We start from the raw sequence: 21,747 nt of genomic DNA, 5'->3' as shown, positions 1-21,747 counted from the left end.
GATAGTAGAAAAGTGGGTGGAAAAAGCCTGGTCCTTGATGACACTGCTTGGATATCAGACAAACTCAGGAGCAGCCTATTTTCAGAAGACTTGTAAGGAGATGTAAACAGTGAATGATCTTAAATAGCTCAAGCTGCTTTTAGCTGGGTATTTTCTTACTTTTAATAGATCACATTTCAAAACTCACTATAAAGCTACAGTAAGCAAGACAGTATGGTATTGGCATAAGGGGAGACATACAGATCAATGAAATAGAATCAGGAGTCCAGAAATAAAACCTCACATTTATAGTCAACTGATTTTTGACAAAAATGCCAGTGTAATCTTATGGGAAACACAATCTTTTTAAAAGTGATGCTGGGACACCTAGAATGAACCTGAACTACCTCACACCATAAATAAAAATTAACTCAACACTGACCACAGAACTAAAAGTCAGAGCTAAATCTATAAAATTCATAGAAGAAAACATAATAATATTTATATTTTTATGATACTGAGTTTGGCAGTAGTTTCTTAGATATGCCATAAAAAGCATAAGTAACAAAAATAGATAAACTGGTTTCATCAAAATGAAAAACTTTTGTGCTTCAAAAAACGCTATAAAAAAGTGAAAAGACAAGCCATCAACTGGGAGAAAATATTTATAAATCTTATATCTAATTAGGAACTTACATACCAAATATATAATGAAATACACTCAATCACAAAAAGACAAGTAGCCCAATGAAAAAGTGGGCAAAAGATTTAAAGATGCATTTCTTTAAAGCAGATATATGACTGACTAGTAAGCACATGAAGAAGCACTCAACACCATTAATCATTTGGGAATCAAAAATCAAAACCACAATGATATACCACTTCATACCTATTACAATGGTGATGATCAAAAAATGCACAGTAACAAGAGTTGGTGAGGCTATGGAGAAATTGGGACACATATGTTATTAGTGGTCATGTAAAACAATGTAGCTGCTGTGGAAAAGACTGTCTATTTCTCAAAAGGTTAACCACAGAATTCGAAAGTGACCCAAAAATTCCATTCATAGGTATACGCGTCAAATAAGTGAAAACAAGTATTTAAAAAAAACTTGAGTGAATACTATTCACAATAACCTGAAGGTATAAACAACCCACTTGTCCATCAGCTGATGAGCAGATTTTTAAAAGGCAGTATGTCCATATGAGGAGCCTGGTGGGCTGCCGTCTCTGGGGTTGCACAGGGTCGGGCACGACTCAAGCGACTTAGCAGCAGCAGCAGCAGCAGTATGTCCACATAAGGTGATATTTAGCAATAAAAATAAATGAGGTAAATACCCAAGAAAACTGAAAATACTTCCTCACAGAATAACTTGGACATGAATGTTCACTGCAACATTCTTCATAAGAGCTAAAAGTGAAATCAACTCAAAGGTTACTTGATGAGTGGCTGTATAATACATGGTCCAGTGGCTAAGACTCTGCACTCGCAATGAAGGAGGCCCAGGTTTGATCCCTGGTCAGGGAACTAGATACCGCATGTCACAACTAAGGATCCTGCATGCCTTAATGAAAATCAAAGATTCTGCATGCTGCAACTAAGTCCCGATACAGTCAAATAAAAGAAATTTTTTTTTAAGACAAAAGAATGGAGTAGACACATGCGATATTATGGATGACTCTTGAAAACATTCTGAGAAGTAGAACAAGCTAGACAAAGAGGCCATAAATCTACAGAGAGAGAAGGTGCATTGGTGGTTGTCAAGTGACTAGAGGGATGAAATGGAGAGTGACTGATGATGGGTATGGCGTTTCTTTGCAAGGGGCGGGGGCAGTAATGAAAATTATCTATAATTAAATAGTGGTGATAACTGCACAACCTTGTGATTATATTAAAAAAACACTATACACTTTAAAAGGGTGAATTTTGTGGTACGTGAATAAATCAATCAAAAATAATCAAGCAATCAGTAAAAAGTAACCCCCCCCCCAAAAAAAAAGGATTTATGCTACACATGGATGAATCTCAAAATCACTATGCTAAGTGCAAGAAGCCAGTCATAAAAGACCACAAATTTTACAATTCCATTTATCTCAAATGTCCAGATTAGGTAAATCTATAGAGATAGGAAGCAGATTAGCGGCTGCCTAGGACTGAGGGAGTTTGGAGGGAGGGGTGAGGGAAATAAGTGACTTCTAATGAGTACAGGGTTTCTTTTTAAGACAGTGAAAATACTTCAGTTAGAATATAGATATGGAGAGACCACCTCATAAATATAATAAAAGCAACTGCAGTAGATACTTTAAACAGGCGAGTTTTATGGTATGTGAACTATATCTTAGTAAAGTTACTACCAAAAAAAAAAAAAATAGGGTTAAAAAACATAGAGTACTTCCCCTGCTGTGCCTGGGATCTGATTAACAGTTCCCTGACCAGAGATCTAATCCGGACCCTTTGCAATGAAAGCGCTGAATCCTAACCACTGGACTGCCAGAGGATTCCCCTAAAACACATCTAAATCCTTTTCCTGTATTTGCTAAATATTCTACAATGAGCATGCAATATTTATATCTTCAGAAAAAGGAGTTAACATTTCTCTCGACTGGACAAAATACTTATCAGTACAAAACAAAGTGAAAAGAAAAGCTGGAAAAAAGTAGTATATGTGAATTTCATTGTGAAACGGAGTATATGTGGATAGAAAAAAACTAAAGGAAAAGGTATCAAATTATTGACAACAGTGATTTCTGAGCTGGGAGCACTGCAAGATTTTAATTTATTCTGGGAGATGCTTTCTTTCCCTGGTTTTCTGTATCAGCAAACATTGCTTTTCAGTTTCTATTTTTGAAATGCACATGTAATCACACAAGAGGCTATTCAGTGAACGAAATGGCAGCCTCTCTCTCATCCTTGTTCCCCACCTCCTCATTTCCAGGGCTTCCATGTAAGGTTTCTCAAGTTATTTACTGCATGATGGCGTCTGGCTTAGGGTGGGAGTGGAGGTTATAACCTAGCCTGGGCTCGGTTGGATAAGCCATAACTCAGGGCTCTGAGGAAAGAGCTCTTTTCATCTTAACCACAGGAAAATGATAGGTAGATGGCAGCTTTGCCCTTCTCCTTCCCCTAAAGGGGAGACCTCCAGACAGTCTACGTTATCTAAGAAAAGACTGTATGTGTGTAGGTAAAAGTTATTCAGGAAGAATAAAGAAATAGCAGGTAAAGGCAATACAATAAAATCGGAATCCAAGAATTAATACTGCAAGAGAAGCCTTTCAAGGTAGTATGGTAAAACTGGATTTAAGGGAAGAAAAACATATTTTGAACAAACAAGTCCTAAGGAAAGAATTCTAATTGCAACAACTGTTGGGCTGTTTTCCACATCAACAGTCCACAATTCACACACACAGCTTAAGCAGCAAATGAGACTGGTTGTATCCGTTGCCAAGTGCATTGATATTTGGTACTTCACTCATCACAGTCTCTTTGGCTTAGAAGAGTATACTGGTGTGTGTGTCGTCCAGCATCCACAGAGGAAAGCCTTAGGATTTTATTCTGCTGAGAAACCTGAGAGTGAGTGTCCCCGCGTGAAACCTGGCACTTCTATTTCAGTCACTTTTGTGTCCTTCAAAACAGGGTGCACCGATCAAACAGAAAAGTGAAAGGAAGTGAAGTAGCTCAGTTGTGTCCAATTCTTTGCGACCCCATGGACTGCAGCCTACCAGGTTCCTCCATCCATGGGATTTTCCAGGCAAAAATACTGGAGGGGGTTGCCATTTCCTTCTCCAGAAATCCTAGGGCATTTTATTAATTGGTGCGCTAACATCTCTATATTCACTCAACTTGGTCTAAAGTTTCTGCTTGAGATAAAGTGATGGTTACATCAGTAAATAATTCAAATGGCAGGATTTAATTATGACTTTCTCACTCTCAATAACCTTTTAACCACTGTTGATGTTTCTGTTTCAGTTTTGTCTTGTTACAGAAAGCCATACTGGGCTTCCCTAGTGGCGCAGCAGTAAAGAATCTGCTTGCATTGCCGGAGACGCAGGAGATGTGGGTTTGATCCCTAGATCGGGGAGATCCCCTAGAGTAGGAAATGGCAACCCACTCCAGTATTCTTGCCTGGGAAATCACATGGACAGAGGAGCCTGGCGGGCTGCAGTCCATGTGGTCACTAGAGTCAGACATGACTGAGCGACTCAACCACCGCTACCACCAACCATAAGCCCGTGCTGGTCTTCTTTTGGGTTCCAATTCTTTTGCCTCAGGCTCTTTGTATTTGCTGTTCCTTCATTCCCGAACATTCTTTTCCACCTTAGGATTTCGTCCAATAAACCCAGGATTATCTTTCAAGCCTTAGCTCAAATGTTGGTCCCCTGAAGCTGGTCTGGCTCCATCACACCAGCTTGATCCTTCCCTCTCATAATACCCATCACATTTAAAATTACCTACTTAATGCCTGATTTCACCTCCAGACCATATGTTCCGTGAAATGTAAAAGTAATCCATGGCCCTACAGAAGGAGAGCCTTTTCTCATTAAAGAAAAAAAAAAGAAACAAACTGGATGTAATTTAAGAGAGAACTTATGATGGTTTGAGAGCCAAGAATAATAAGGTTTGAAACCTACTCCCTAGGTCTGGAAGCATTTTCCAAGGAAGAAAAGGGGAGAAACACAGAGCTTGTATATTGGATTAGGGCAAATCATTGGATGAAAACCAACAATGGGGTAAAACAGCTGAGATCCAGAAAAGTGTTCAGATGGCTTAAGTGTGAGATACTCCTAAGAGAGCTGGCGACACTGTTAGATAAGAAAGAAAGTGATGTGTAAGACCTCTGGCACTGAACCATCTTAATTTGAATTTGACCTGATTCAAATGGGTCTTGACAGTAGCTGCAGGGATTATCTGAGACATATTTGTCCTCCTAAGTGGCTTAGTTCTCTAAACCCCCTTTCAAGAGTGCTTTGGGACATTCAGAAACTCATTCTCTTTCTACAACTTCAAGTTATGCTACAAGCAAGATAAGAAGACTTGAAGTCATTAACCTGGTGGATTTGTTCTCTGTTTCTATTTCTAAAACAGAATACTTATGTCTGTTAACTGATTAACTATAAGAGTGGAGAGAATGTCAACAGTTACTGACATTCTTTACCTGTTTGGAATGCCATTTTCCATATACACTATTATACAATTTTAGAGAGACTAAAGAATTAAAGTAACTAAGCTATTCAGAACAGAAATATACAAAATACAAACATTATATTTACACATTAAAGTGCAACTACCATGATAAAGTACAACTACCATGAACATCAGATTATGACTAAGGTGGGGAAGATTTTTCAAAAGCCCATCATCTGTACTTAAATACAGCTGTGTGGAAAGAAATGCATCCAGATTAATTAAGCTTCTTTCCACAACAATGAAAGCTTATGGAACCTCTTTTACTATTCCATCCAAGTAAACTGTTATACATGGTAAAGGGGAGTGGGTATGTACCATCAGGGACTAGGGGGAGGTTCCTAAAAAATTTTACCACTCAGAAATCGAATACACCATTTTTAATCTAAAAGGTTCATGTAGATTTACTCTTTATCATGTATCTATGATTTTCTTTATCATGTATCTTTGACTTTCTTTCCAAAAATAAAGTAAGTAAAAACAGTTCTCCCAGAAGATGTACATGTTTATTTTTGGTTTCCCATAATCTCTTAGGACACGTCCCAATACAATGATGAAGAGAACACATTACTCCAAGTATAACAAGCACAGAGGTAGACACTGGGGGATATGATTGTTATAATCTGTACAGACTTCAGAACAGCTTTTAGCTTAACAAAAAAAGTTTTTCATCAATAAGTGATTAAACACGGCAGTCTATGTAGAAACACTTCTGGAATCTCAGAGACTCCTATTATAGTACAAGCCACATTAAAGTGAATTTGTAATTTCTCATTTCTAACCAAATGTTATGGTAATGAGGCTATTACCCAAAATTGATTCCATCCCAAAATGATTAGCCTAAACTAGTTAGGATAATCCCTCTCTTCTCACTGAGTGATTACCGTCCAGTCTTGGCTATTACGACCTAAGGGAACGTCTCCTGAGGGGCCTTCTGGAAACCTTGCTGGGGAACTGGTGGAGCTCTCTTGCTGCCATTTTGCAAATGAAGCCAATACAGAAGCTTACTTTAAGCAAGACAATTACCAAGAAGAAAACCTGGGGTTTCCAAGTATTGTGTGTGTGCTAGAGGGTGTGTCAGGATGCCTGCTTATATGTTTCCTTTTTAAAATTAAGCCAACTAATATGCGTGGCTTCTCTACTTTAGGAAATCTTTAACAATACACTCTATGTTGGACTGGAAGCTTTGTTAAGGGAAAGATGTATGATTTAAACTTCTTTGTATTTCAGAGCCTAATCTAATATCCCATATACTGTTGTTGTTTAATTGCTAAGTCGTCTTTGACTCTTTTGCGACCCCCAAGGACTGTAGCCTGCCAAGCTCCTCTATGTATGGGATTCTCCAGGCCACAATACTGGAATGGGTTGCCATTTCCTTCTCCAGGGGATCTTCTAGACTAAGGGATCGAACTCGCATCTCTTGCATTGGCAGGTGGGGTCCTTACCACTGTGCCATCAGGGAAGCCCATTCCATATATGTAGGGGCTTAATTAACATATAGAGGACTACATTGTACCAATTTTCAAGCTTATGACATACAAAGTGAATTTCTCAGTCAATCTTAGACTTCTTGGACATCTAATACCAAGAAGCAACCCAGGTGACAGACACTATGACACCAAGGCAGCTGATGCTTGTTGTCAGCTACAGTTGACTTCAATATGTTATTTATATCACACCTGACATACAGCACTTGAAAGGGATAAGGAGATAGTGAGATACAAGTATGGAAATGGCTGGTTGAAGAACAGCTGAAGAAGATCCAAAGGGATTATTTTGTTTCACAAATCCTGGAATGTCTGGATTAGAGGAAATTTAAGTACAGGATGCAGGAGGAACAGTGCTGTGTATCTGTGGAACATACCGGAAGACATGCCAGTAGCAGACAGATGTGTAGAAAATCCAGTGGATTCTATGTGTAAAGCTAAAGGGCTAGGTAAGATCCACACCACTTCATTTATGTGAACTACTTAGATCACAGAGGTGCTTTGAGGTTTGGCATGATTTCAGAGGCCTGAAATGGACACAGACATTTCTTGGAAAAGAAAGATTGACTCCTTCATGATATTCTTAAGAAGATGTGTTTCAGACACTGCCATAATGGATTTCACACTCACCAACCCACCCTAATGTCCAACAACTCAGAAGGATTGTCACCATCCTTATTAAAAAACTGGCCTAAGAAGTTAGGTGGACCCGGAATCCAGGGGAAAAGAGACAATGACTTATGATTATCTCTTCAAGTACATCATCACTGGGGACACAGGTGTGGGGAAGTCATGTCTCCTTCTGCAGTTTGCAGACAAGCGGTTCCAGCCACGGTCCACGACTTCACAACAGGCGTGGAGTTTGGGGCCCATATGGTCAGCACTGATGGAAAACAAATCAAGCTGCAAATCTGGGATATGGCTGGACAAGAATCCTTCTGTTCTATCACCCATTCCTACTACAGGGGAGCAGCCGGTGCACTGCTGGTGTACGACATTATAAGGCGTGAAACCTTCAACCGCCTGACCTCATGGTTACAGGATGCCCGTCAGCACTCTAGTTCCAACACGGTTATCATGCTGACTCAGAGTAAGAGTAATTTAAGAGTCCTGTAGGGATGTGAAGAGAGAAGGAAGGGAAGCCTTTGCTCGGGAACATGGACTTATATTCATGGAAGCTTCAACCAAAACAGCCTGCAATATTGAGGAGGCTTCATTAACACAGCCAAAGAAAGATACAGGAAGATCAGCAGGGTTTATCTGATGTCCACAGTGAGGCAAATGGCATCAAGATTGGCCCCCGACAGTGTATTTCAACCTCAGTGGGACCCAGTGCCTGCCAAAGGGGCTCTCGTGACACGGGGGCCGACTGTGTCTGCTGCTGAACAACTGGCCTGGACTCTTTTTTTCTCCTTCCTGGAACAGCTTCAGATCAATAGGCTTGAAGAAAGAGGTCTTACATGCTTTGGCTGGGAAAAACCTCTTTTCAAGGTGTGATGTTTTGCCTTTCCACTTAGAGACCAGGGGAGAATTTGGGCCCTTATTGACCTGTCCTTCTTCAGGGATGTGAGCATTCCCTATAAATTAGGGCTCTTCTCATCCTCCTGTTTCAACTTGTAAAATGTTAGGATCAAAGCTGATTGTCACGGTATTTCAAAAATAAAGTCCTCTATAAGCAGACACAATCTACTCCCCACCAAGAATTAGTAACAAAGGTCTAGGACATTCTGCTTGAGCCCTTGAGGGGACTGGGATCTGGCTGCCCACTGGGCCATAGTAAAGTCTAGGGATTTCATTGAGGTTTTTCACTTGCCACTATGCAAGAATTGTGGCAGAAGGCAGTTCCTTCTACTTGAACTGCTCAAGGGTGATGAACACTTCTCCACCATCCCATTTCTAGCTTCTCTGTTTCAGAGTAACTACAAAACTTTTGAGAGCAGTGGAGTTGCTCCTGGACCTGTAGCCACTTACTATCATCACCGAGAGAAAACATCTTTCCCTGTTTGTTTTGTTTTAGGGACCAGACCTAACATTGGTAAGTCAGTGTCTTTCACCAAATAGATTCCTACAGTTTTATCCCACTCACTTCTTAGGGAGACCTATTTAGACTTTCTATCAAGCTAATCTGCTTACTGTACATGACATGTGCTTCCACTCCTATGCCTTTGCACATGCCCTACTGTGCATTACCGTAGTACTCACAAAGTCCATATTTTTTTCCTTTGGAAAGCCTTCCTGGACTGATCTAGGGGCTTCTGAACACTTACAGACACAGTACCTTTTAGCTTTCAAATATTGTTTATTCATATGTATATTTATTTGTATTTATGTTACTTTGTAAGTATGTTTCATAGTAGCTTTGTGTGTGGAAGCTGTCTCCCCATATAGGTTGTAAGCTCCCTGAGAGCACGAACCCCTGGTATCCTTTTACTCTGTAAACTACTTCCTCCACCATTCCTTCACAGTGCCTAGTGCTACTCCTGTGATCATTGAATTTGACTGACAAAGACTTGGAGCAGGTTTAGTTTAGGCTGCAGAGGAAAGAAAAAGTCTCACAGTCATCTCTTTGTAATTCCATCTCAGCCTCTTCCATCTGCTTACCCTGGATTCCACATTGCTCTTCTCCCTCCCTTCTCTCTCCCTTCCCTGGCTCTTTGCCTCCATTCCATGCAGCATACAATAAAGCTGCCTGCTTCCAAGCAGTCAAATAAGTGGATACTTCTCCATTTGAATAGCATACAATACTATCCTAGTCAAGTCTGCCTTTAATGTACTTATGCAGCCTTCTGGGTCAGGTGCTATACTGATGTCTCATTTTCTTCCACAGTAGTGCGGTCTTGTGAATTTCTCTCTCTCTTTTTTTTTTTTTGGTTGTCGATGAATTGTTTCATTAGTAAATATACGCATGTATCCAAGTTGCTCATTTAAAAAAAAAAAAACAACAAAGTGGCCTAACTGAGCAATTACTTTCATGGAGCAAGGAAGGAATTAATGTAATAGGAAATGCAGCAAGAGATGCCATGTAAGGGAGCTTTCTACCAGAGGTCCTTTACTAGCAAAGAAAACGCATTCAGTGACAAGGATTTCAACAGGGAAGAAGAGAACATTTTCTCACTAGATAAGTGGAAAAGTAGACCCCATTCCTGCCGTTACTGCTGCCCTCTGAGATGATGAAATATCAGGAACTATTCAAATACAGTCAAAGGATCCTTCACAGAGAAGAGAAACAGGCTCAACAGGTTTTCCAGTGTAGAAATCTTAAATACGCATCTAACGCAACACATGGAAAATAAAAATGGCTTAAGGACACGGTCAGACCTTACAAGTTCTTATGTACTGTATCTGTGAAATATAGCATTCTTCCTCTATTTCATACACACACACACACACGTGCACACTCACATATTCGCACATGCGCGCGCGCACACACACTGGTCCCCCTTTGCACATTTTAATTCTATCTAGAATCAGAGACAAGTCTATTCCTAAATGCATTTTTTTCTAGATCCTTTTTTTAAAAAAAGTCAAACAGGAAATACATCAGTTCAGTTCAGCTACTCAGTCGTGTCCGACTCTTTTCGACCTATGAATTGTAGCATGCCAGGCTTCCCTGTCCATCACCAAGTCCCGGAGCTTGCTCAAACTCAGTCCATTGAATCGGTGATGCCATCCATGCATCTCATCCTCTCTCATCCCTTTCTCCTCCTGACTTCAATCTTGCCCATCATCAGGGTCTTTTCTAATGAGTCAGTTCTTCACATCAGGTGGACAAGTTTCAGCTTCAGCATCAGTCCTTCCAAAGAATATTCAGGACTGATTTCCTTTAGGATTAACTGGTTTTGATCTCCAAGGGACTTGCAAGAGTCTTCTCCAACACCACAGTTCAAAAGCATTAATTCTTTGGCATTCAGCTTCCTTTATAGTCCAACTCTCACATCCATACACAACTACTGGAAAAAGCATACCTTTGACTAGACGGACCTCTGTTGGCAAAGTAATGTCTCTGCTTTTTATTTTATTTTTTTGTAAAATAAAATTTTTTTCCATATTTGTGGATGACATTATTGTCTATGAATAAAATCCCAAGAAAAAGATATTGGAAAAGAAGAAATAAAACCAAAACAACTGGACGTGAATAACTAAAAAATGGACTTCAGCACATACCTCACAACTTATGGAAAAGAAATTCAAAATGTAATGTACTTAAATGGTAACTTATATTTATTTATTTATTTTACAATTTGAATAGGGAAAATTTAATATAAAGAATCATTAACTCTAGGGGGGGATTGAAGTAATGGGAGACTGGATCATAAGGAGTAAAGAGAACTCTAAAGAATACAGGAATAGCAGATATAAGCAGCAGTCACCATCTCTAGGGCTGAAGCAGAGGCTACACCGAGGGAACAAATGTAGAAGGGGGCCACACCCCCAAGGCTGAGGTCCAGGCCTCCTTGCTCACTGGATGGTGGAGAAGTTCTCTGAAGCTGCAGTGTTTCTGCTTTTTAATATGCGGTCTAGGTTGGGCATAGCTTTTCTTCCAAGCAGCGTCTTTTAATTTCATGGCTGCAGTCACCATCTGCAGTGATTTTGGAGTCCCCCCAAAATAAAGTCTGTCACTGTTTCCATTGTTTCCCCATCTATTTGCCATGAAGTGATGGGACCGGATGCCATGATCTCAGTTTTCTGAACCCCATTACCAGCATGAAAAGGAAATACATGGCAGAATTATTCTTTTCCATGAGTTTTCTGCCCAATAATACAACTCTGAATTAAAATTAAAAATGTGTAGCCCTTCTAAACTAAAGATCTTTTTTGTAGCTTTAGTTTCTTTCATACTAAAGATGAAATGAATGTGATACTACATTTAAATCTGTTTATGAGTTGGAAGTATCAGACAATCACTTCTCTTACTGTATATTGATTTTTTTAATGAAGCATCCATTAAGCATTTCATCTTTACCACAACTATGAAACAGGTATTATTGCTACCTCCATTTTACAGATGGCAAACCTGAGGCTTAGAGAGGTTAGAAGGTGGCAGGTTAGATTCAGAGAACTTGAAAAACCAACCCAAAGGCTGAGAGTTAGGACAGAGGAGGGAATTTAATACTTTGTGCTGAATAAATCTGGGCACAGAGTACGTCAAGAAAGACAAAAAGCCAAGGTCACATGAGCAACTGGGAATGAGGACATCAGCAAAGGAGGACAAGGCACGGGGAAAGGCAAGTCCATGGTTCATAACCCAAAACTCCACAGGAATGGAAGAAGGTGCAAGAGGTCGTGTTATGCCCACTCATGTCCCGAGAGGGCAGGGACCACGACTATGTGTCTAAGCAGATTTCACTACCTGTCCCTCTTTCTAGCTTCAGGGCCCGTCACAGTGCTCACACGGCAACAGGCAACTTGCTGAAGCAGGCAGGAATGAAAGGGTTAGAAATGCAGTCCAGGAGCCTAGGAGAAAAATCTGGGGTGCCAGCTTTATTTGTTAAAGCTGTTTGCTTGCAAACGACAGAGACATAATTCTGAGTTAAGCAAAACAGGATATTTATGGGCTTTTATGATGAAACAGGGGAACAGGCAGGATCAAAAATGCCTTGTGGATGGCAAGAACTTTTTCTTTCTCCTTGCCCTTGCAACTGCTTCCTTTGGGGGGTTCATTCATTCTTTAGGGTGTGCTACCTCAGCAGGGTAAAAACTACAACCAAAGGCAGGCAGCTCCAGGTACACATCATTGAAGAAGTGAAGTGAAGTGAAAGTCACTCAGTCGTTTCCAGCTCTTTGCGACCCCATGGACTAAACAGTCCATGGAATTCTCCAGGCCAGGATAGTGGAGTGGGTAGCCTTTCCCTTCTCCAGGGGATCTTTCCAATCCAGGGATCGAACCCAAGTCTCCCGAATTGCAGGCGGATTCTTTACCAGCTGAGCCACAAGGGAAGCCCATTATAGCCTACTGATCAGAGAGGAAAGTGCACTCCCTGCCAGCTCCCATAGGTTAAGTCACGCAAAGGATGCTGACTGACTCTCATGAGGATTGTGGCCAGTTGTGGCCAGGGTGCAGTGTACGTGTAAGTGTAGTGACTGGCTCAGCCAGAAGCAGGAGCCCTCCCACGGTCCATGAGGGCAGGGTGTCATGATTGGCAGGCCCCTACTGAACAACTTGGTTGAAAGTGTGGAGAGAACTTTTCTTGTGGTGAAGGAAGTTCCCGTACCAGAGGAAGGAGCTAATGGGCAGCTGAGCAGCAGAAACAACGTATGTTTTCTACTAAATCTCTTGCCCAGGAGGCAAACCAACCCCCAAGCTCAGGCAGAACCATGTCTGAGCTGCAGTACACAAGCTCTGGAACATACCATGATATCTAGCTTACTCCAATATTTTATTCCCCAGTCCTTCCCTCATTTGTGCCAGAAATTAAACAACCCACAGTAACTGGCTTCCTACTGGGCTTCCTTGGTGGCTCAGTGGTAAAGAATCCACTTGCTAATGCAGGAGATGCAGGTTTGACCTTTGGGTAAGGAAGATCCCCTAGAGGAGGGCATGGCAACCCATTCTAGTATTCTTGCCTGGAGAATCCCATGGACAGAGGAGCCTGGTGGGCTGTAGTCCATGGAGGTCACAAAAGAATCGGACATGACTGAGCCACTTAACAACAACAACAAATTAGGTTTCTGGTCTGCATAAAGGGCCTACTAGGTCCATGACAGCCCACGCAACTGAAATTTAAATTGAACTTGGTTCCTCTCAGTGAAAGAGTACCCTAAGATATGCACCATATGAACAATAACAGCCTTTATATTAATGTGATTTTAAATAATATTATCTTCTGTTTTCAGTGTTTGCCTATACAGCACCTTGGGTATAATACTTATTAAATTCTTTATCTGTTCCAGGAAGGAATATATTGCTTTTTTTCACTCAAAGAATATCAGCAACACCACATTATTAATTTTATTGGAACCCCATAAACCTAAAAGCTTAAACCATCATTAAAAAGGTCCTCGCCATTGCCATTTGGGAAGGCACATCTTACACTGTTTCCAGAAGTAGGACACAAAAAATCACAAGGTGCAAATGCTAAAACCTTTTCCCAAGGTTGGCTTAACATTTTTAAATGACCAAAGGCATGCTCACACTATCAATGGCTCAACTTTTAAAGCCCTAAATTTGACGAACAATGACTTTTGGAAAAGCTCAGCAGGATTCCAGTCAATACTACTGCGGTGCATAAAACTTTGCGGTCAAGATGCCAACGGTGTGAGGCTCAAAGAAACTTTCCCAGGGCGTCTGGATTCTTCCAGTGAATAGCTATCATTCCTTACAGCTCAGATGCTCCCTAGCCAGTAAGAAGGAGCAAGTCTCTCTAACCAACTGCCCCCTTAAGCCCCGTTTCCTTTGTAAAATATTTGCTTTCATTCCTGGCCTCTTCTCCAACGTCTGGAGGAAAAAGCAGTGAGAAACTGCTAAGTGATGCCACTTTCTCATTTGCGACTTCCCTGTCACCTTCCCAGGAGCTGGTTCCGTCAGAGTCGGTTTTGTTGCAGTAAATACGGTCTAAGGGGCAGGTCCCCACAGATGTCAATGGATATCCGTCTTTAGCCAATTCTTACCCACTGTCGTTAATGTTTGTGGTTGAGCAGGTATCTGCTCCAGCATTTGAAAAGAGTGTCTTTTAGCCTGGAATTCGGCTTGCTTTAAGGAAGATGTGGTGATAGAGATACCTCCATTTCAGTCCCTGGCAACACTTGTATATGTGTTTTTACCTATTATGATTCAACAGGAGCCTCGCTAAAAGAGAATGGATTAGCCATGGGAGAGAAAGAGCAGAAACAGTGTCAGTGATTCCGCCTAGGAAGCCACTCAATGAGAATGACATTGACATGCTACTTGAGAATATTCTCAGTGGGCCTCAGTTCCTGGGTACCTCTCACGGGGTGAGCACTGCACAGTGTAATGAATCTCCTAAGTAAAAAGAAGTGGAGGCATTTTTCCATATAACATGATTCCTTATCGCAAGCTAACGACTTCACCTGGTGCTTAATCAAAGAAACAGAAAACAGTGGATTAAGTTCCAACTCTGGACTTAATGGGAGATAGTGTGTCCGTCTCTGACATGGCAACCCAAAGGATGTGCAAGGATTATTTATAAACATGATTGTTGTCTTAGGTGATTCTCTGGACCACAGATGGAAAATATTTCTACTTCAATGCCGACTCTGATTGATTGGTAGTGGCGGCCTGGGCATTGCTTTGAAGAATCTGAGGCTCAGTTGGAAAGAGTGCAGTGATTGATTAGCAGTGTCTCTCAGGGCTTCAGAAACAGGGAGGGGCCACAGAAGTGTCAGCATGGACCAGGCTGTGAGTGAGACTGTTGTTCCTTTTCAAACATCAGACACTTGACTTCTTTTTCTTTTTTTCCTTCCTAGAGTCCAGGCTTTGAGAGGTTTTTATTCCTGGCCACATGAAGAAAAAAGGTGTTAGGGGGTTACTGACCTAGATCAGGAATTGTCATTGTTGTTTAATCGCTCAGTCGTGTCCAACTCTTTGCAACCCTATGGACTGTAATCCACCAGGCTCCTCTGTCCATGGGATTCTCCAGGCAAGAATACTGGAGTAGGTTGCCATTTCCTTCTCCAGCGAATCTTCCTGACCCAGGGATCGAACCAGAGTTTCTTGCATACGGGCGGAGTCTTTACCACTTAGCCACCAGGGAAGGCCCAGATCAGGGATAGATAGCTAATATTTTTGTCTTGGCGGGACATACAGTCTCAGTTGTGCCTGCTCAACTCTGTCACTCTAGTGGGAAGCTAGCCAGAGACAATCCATACATGAATGGTGTGGCTATGTGCCAATAAAACTTTATTCACAAAAACAGGCCATGGCCAGTTCATACCAGATCAAGATTATAAGAGCTACAGGTAGGATATAACACAGATAAAATGGAAAGGTGAAATCAGGAGGGTGTATGTTTCAAAAAAATTTCTCTGGAAGTGATGGAGGATCCTGCATTTCTGGGACACGAAACACTTCTTTCAATTAAAAACCAGCAATGCAAACCCATCAACTTTCGGGGAGCATCTTAGCTAACAGAGAGCATAGCTGTGGAGAGGGACATGGGGCACGTACATTTTGAATGGAAAATGCTGTAAAATGGGGAAATGAAATCAGGAAGGTCACAGCTCATTGCACTGGCTGGGCAGGATAGGTCTGGGTGGGTCAGGAAACAAGACCAGCTTTCCTCAGGTGGAGGCTACCCGCATCTGGAGATACTGCATGTATACTGGCAGAGGGCCACAGTCACTCTTAGAGCAAGGATGATGGGGTGGGCAGGGTTCAAGCAGGGAGGAGAAGAACTGGGCAGCTTGCCCACAAAGGTCCACTGAGGACAGAACTTCAGGGTGTGTTTATACAGACAGAGGCTGGTGAAAGGCTGAGGTTTGAAGTTAGATTCTACCCAATGTGGGGGGTAAAATCCTAGTTCTGCCCTATCTGCTCTACAGCCTTGCAGGAATTATTTACTCTGGTTTGTCTTCTGTTAAATAGAGAGATGGTTAGATAGCATCACTGACTCAATGGACATGAGTTTGAGCAAACTCCAGGAGTTAATGAAGGACAGGGAAACCTGGCACACTTAAGTCTCTGGGGTCGCAAAGAGTCAGACACAACTTAGCACCTAAATTGACAACAACAAAATGGCGAGAATATCACCTCCTTTCCAAGGTTATTAAGAAACACATATGCAGCATCTTTAGGAACAGTCCCTGGCTCCTAGTGGGTTTTTCGTAGTGTCTAGTCTTCCACCCCACTTCATGGATCACTGCCTTGTCGTGGCGAAGGGGCTTGTATAACTCAACGAAGCTATGGGTCATGCTGTGCAGGGCCACCCAAGACAGATGGGTCATAGCAGAGAGTTCTGAGAAAATGTCATCCACTGGAGGAGGAAATGGCAAACTACTCCAGTATAATGGCCATGAGAACCTCATAAACTGTATAAAAGGCCAAAAAGATATGACACCAAAATATGAGTCCCCCAGGTCTGAAGGTGTCCAATATGCTACTGGAGAAGAGAGGAGAAGAATTACCAATAGCCCCAGAATGTATGAAGGGGCTGGGCCAAAGTGGATACGACAGTCAGTTGTGGATGTGTCTGGGGATGAAAGTAAAATCCAACACTGCAAAGAACAGTATTGTACAGGAACCTGGAATGTTAGACCCATGAATCAAGGAAAATTGGACATGGTCAAGGAGGAGATGGTAAGAATAAACATCAACACCCTAGGAATCTGAGAACTAAAATGGGTAAGAATTGACCAATTTAATTCAGATGACCATTATATCTGCTACTGTGGGCAAGGATCCCATAGAAGAAATGGAGTAGCCCTCAAAATCAACAGAAAAGTCTGAAATACAGTAATTGGATGCAACCTCAAAAATGACAGAATGATCGAAATTCTTTTCAAGGCAAGACATTCAACAACACAACAATTCAAGTCTATGCCCCTATCACCAATGCCAAAGAAGCTGACGTTGATCAGTTCTATGAAGACAAAGAACACCTAAAAAAGATGTTCTATTCATCACTGGGGATTGGAATGCAAAAGTAGGAAGTCAAGATATACCTGGAGTAACAGGCAAGTGTGGTGAACAAAATGAAACAGGGCAAAGGTTAACTGAATTCTGCCAAGGAAACATGCTAGTCATAGCAAACACCCTCTTCCAACAACACAAGAGACAACTATACACATGGACATCACCAGATGGTCAATACTGAAATCAGATTGATTATATTCTTTGGAGCCAAAGATGCAGAAGCTGTATACAGTCAGCAAAAACAAGGCCTGAACCTTCAGGCTCGGATCATTAGCTTCTCATAGCAAAATTCAGCTTAAACTATAGAAAACCAGGAGAAACAATAGGCCAGGCAGATATGACTTAAATCAAATCCCATGTGAATTTGCAGTAGAGGTAACAAATAGATTCAAGGGACTAGATTTAGTTAATGGGGTGCCTGAAGAATTAGGGACAGTGGTCCGTAATACTGTACAGGAGGCGGTGAACAAAACCATCCCCCCAAAAAAAGAAAAGCAAGAAGGCAAAGTGGTTATCTGAGGAGGCTTTACAAATAGCAGAAGAATGAGGAGAAGCAAAAAGCAAGGGAGAGAGAGAAAGGTACATCCAATTAAACATAGAGTCCCCCAAAAAATCTAGAAGAGACAAGAAGGCTTTCTTAAGTGAACAATGCTTAATAATAGAAGGAAACAACAAAAGGGGAAAGACTAGAGATCTCTTCAGGAAATCTGGAAACATCAAGAGAGCATTTCACCCAAAGATGGGCACAATAAAGGATAAAAATGGTACAGACCTAGTAGATGCTGAAGAGATCAAGAAGAGATGGAAAGAATACATGGAAGAACTGTATGAAAAAGATCTTTATGAACTGGATTACTACAATGGTATGGTTAGTCACCCAAAGCCAGATATTCTGGAGTGCAAAGTCAAGTGGGCCTTAAGAATCACTGCTATTAATAAAGCTAGTGGATGTGATGAAATTTCAGCAGAACTATTCAAAACCCTAAAGGATGATGCCATCAAGTTTTGCATTCATTATGTCAGCAAATCTGGAAGACCCAGCAGTGACCACAGGACTGGAAAAGGTCAATCCTCATCCCAATTTCCAAAAAGGGTAGTACCAAAAAATGTGCTAACCATCAGACAATTGCACTAATCTCCCATGCTAGTAATGTCATGGTTAAAATCTAGGCATGCTAGGCTTCAGGATTATGCAAACCAAGAACTTCCAGGAGTCCAAGTTGGGTTTAGAAAAGGAAGAGGAACTAGAGATCAAATTGCCAACATTCGCTGGATTATAGAGAAAGCAAGGGAATTTCAGAAAAACATCTATCTCTTGTTTCATTGACTAGGATAAAGCCTTTGACTGTGTGGATCATGACAAACTGTGGAAAGCTCTTAGAGATGGGAGTACCAGACCATCGTACCTATCTTCTGAGAAACCTGTATGCGGGTCAAGAAACAACAGTTAGAATCCCATATGGAACAACTGATTGGTTCAAAATCCAGAAAGAAGTATGACAGGGCTACCTACAGCCACCCTGTGTTTAACCTATACAATGAGCACATCATAAGAAACGCCAGGCTGGATGAGTTACAAGGTGGAATCAAGATAGGCAGGAGAAACACCAACAACCTCAGATATGTGGATGATACAACTCTAATGGCAGAGAGTGAAGAGGAACTAAAAAGCCTCTTGATGAGGGTGAAAAAGGAGAGTGAAAGAGCTGGCTTATGACTAAATATTAAAAAAAACTAAGATCATGGCATCTGGCCCCACTACTTCATGGCAAATAGAAGGGGAAAAGGTGGAAGTAGTGACAGATTTTCTTTTCTTGGGCTCCAAAATCACAAGTGACTGCAGCCATGAAATCAGAAGACAATTGCTTCTCGTCAGGAAAGCAATGACAAACCTAGACAGTGTGTTGAAAAGCAGAGACTCCGTATAGTCAAGGCTGTGGTCTTCCCAGTGGTCATGTACAGTTGTGAGAGCTGGACCATAAAGAAGGCAAAACACCAAAGAACTGATACCTTTGAACTGTGGTGCTGGAGAAGACTCCTAAAAGTGCCCTAGACAGCAAGGACAACAAACCAGTCAATCTTACAGGAGATCAACCCGGAACATTCACTGGAAGGACTGATGCTGAAGCTGAAGCTCTAGTATTTTGGTCATCTGATGAGAACAGATGACTCATTGGAAAAGTCCCTGATGCTGGGAAAGATTAAGGACAGAAGGAGAAGAGGGTGTCAGAGGATGAGACTGCTGGATGGCATCACCAATGCAACGAACATGAACTTGGGCAAACTCCGGGAGATGGTGAGGGACAGGGAGGCCTGGCGTGCCCCAGTCCACGAGGTGGAAAAGAGTAGGACATGACTGGGCGACTCAACAAGAGTAACAACATCCTCTTAACACCCAAACTGTCTCAGCAAGACACTGGCTTTCACTGGGTTCAGCACTTATTAGTAAAGCAGAAGCCACGAAAGGAAGGAGTAGGTTACCAGCAAATTCTGACTCAATCACTATCCCAGAGCGAGATGTTTAAACGTCTCTCTTGAAGCTGGATGGGCAAATCTGCTGGGCCATGGAGAAATTTCAGAAAAGAATTGACGGAAAAGGAAAATAATGCAAACTTGGAGGCTCTTAATTAGCAGGGCTCCATTTCCACGTGTCTAGAACAGAAAGCTTATGGTGACTCAGGGTCAGGGGAAGTAGTGAGTCACCCATGGGTCCCAACAAAGCCTAAAGAACATAATGAGCTCCTGCCAAAGGGCCACTAGATCCATCCTCTGTGGTGTGAAATCCCATTTTTCATACATTATGCACCCTCACACAACCCATGAATGGCCCCAGTTCTCATATTAAAGGAAAACCGAATTGATATAAATCAATTAGCACGTGAGTGGACCTGAGATGTAAGCCGGTCCATTAGAGAGAGTCTTGGGACTACTGTTTAGATCTGGATAAAGGTACCTTTTCTTCTCTTGTATACATGAGGCCAAGAGGTGAGGACTAAACTGCTACAGCCAGTCTTGCTACCATAAAGGAAGAAAATATGACCCCAGAGCCCACAGATGGAGAGGCGAAACAGAGAATTCAGAGCACTGTCTCGGCCTCTTGATCAAACCTCACCTGAAACTGGTTTCTCAGTTATACCAGACAATGAACAGTCATTATTTACTGTAGCTCACACTGGGGCGTCTACTGCTCACAGGCATTCTTCTACCTCCAGGATTCCCAGACCCTTCAGCAATGTCAACAAGAACCCCACCCTTTCGTCAAATGCACCAGATTTCCTGACAACACACGCAATTTCCTAGTACATGAAACAGACCCTGGCTTGCTGCCCTCAGGCTGTGCAGCAAATGGACAGAGGGATAAAGCTTAACCTTGGCAGCTTCCCTCTTCCTCTCTGAACCCATCTCTTGTTTCTGACTGTTCTCTACCCTGATACTCTTTTTGGAATAATTTGCCATCAACTAAGTCTGACCGATTTCAAGTTCAGAAAGTAAGGTCTGATACCAGCTCTGAAATTCTCATAATTCTACCAGCATTCTTGTGCAAAAGAAAGAATGTGTGAGTGTTTGTGTATGAATGTGTGTGTAAGTTGCAAGTGGGTGTGCAGAAGTGTATACATTTGAGTGTATGAATATGAATGTGGGTGCAAGATAGTGTGAATGCAAGTGTATGAGTGTATGCAGTGTGTGTATAGGCTGTTTCTGGATAAGCACTTCACCTAGGGGTGGACTCTCAAGCCAATGTCCTCTGAGGACACAGGAAGTAGGTATGACTCAGGAATGGCCACGAGATGAAGGGAAGTAACATGACAATATGCAGAAGGCATAGCTTTCCTTTAATAAGAGCAAACAAGTGAAAGGTTGTGGAACAAATGAAAAGGGGAAGAACACTTTTTCTTATAATAGTAAACTACAGTAGCCTGTGTGTTCTGCTTAGTCACTCAGTCATGTCCAACTCATTGCAACCCTATGGACTGTAGCCTGCCAGGCTCCTCTGTCCATGGAGATTCTCCAGGCAAGAATACAAGAGTAGGTTGCCATGCCGTCCTCCAGGGGATCTTCTCAACCCAGGGCTCAAACCCAGGTCTCCCACATTGCAGGCAGATTCTTTATTATCTAAGCCACCAGGGAAGCCCAAGAATACTGGAGTGGGTAGCCGATCCCTTCTCCAGGGGAATTTCCCGACCCAGGAATCGAACCAGGGTTTTCTGCATTTCAGGCAGATTCTTTATCAGCTAAGTTCCCTGGGAAGGGTCACACAAGCTGAGTGTTTGAAAATCTAGACATGGCCCATGGAACAGGGACTGCAAGCCTTAGAGGGTCAGCTGAGTTAAACCTATGAGTCTTACAGGTTGTGTTCTCCTGTGACAGCGTGGACCTGGCATGCCTGATCGAAGGGGGACATTGCCATTTGGCTCTGATGGTTGACAAGTGCTCATGGTGGCCCCGTGAAATCAAATACACCAGAACAAGTTATCCAGGTTTATGCATGAACCAACCCAGTTTTCTGTACA

General features: G+C 42.0%; 1 protein-coding gene and 1 pseudogene across 1 annotated transcript in view; one reads left to right on the top strand and one right to left on the bottom strand.

The window, feature by feature from the left end:
• Positions 1 to 21,747, bottom strand: part of FRMD4B (FERM domain containing 4B) — a 352,299-nt gene that overhangs the window by 198,611 nt on the left and 131,941 nt on the right. The window lies entirely within an intron of this gene.
• On the top strand, positions 6,346 to 8,033 carry LOC133046249 (ras-related protein Rab-2B-like; annotated as a pseudogene).

The sequence above is a fragment of the Dama dama genome, chromosome 24 (genome assembly GCF_033118175.1).
Source record: "Dama dama isolate Ldn47 chromosome 24, ASM3311817v1, whole genome shotgun sequence".
Classification (NCBI taxonomy): Eukaryota; Metazoa; Chordata; class Mammalia; order Artiodactyla; family Cervidae; genus Dama; species Dama dama.
This window is presented reverse-complemented; position numbering and strand designations above follow the sequence as displayed.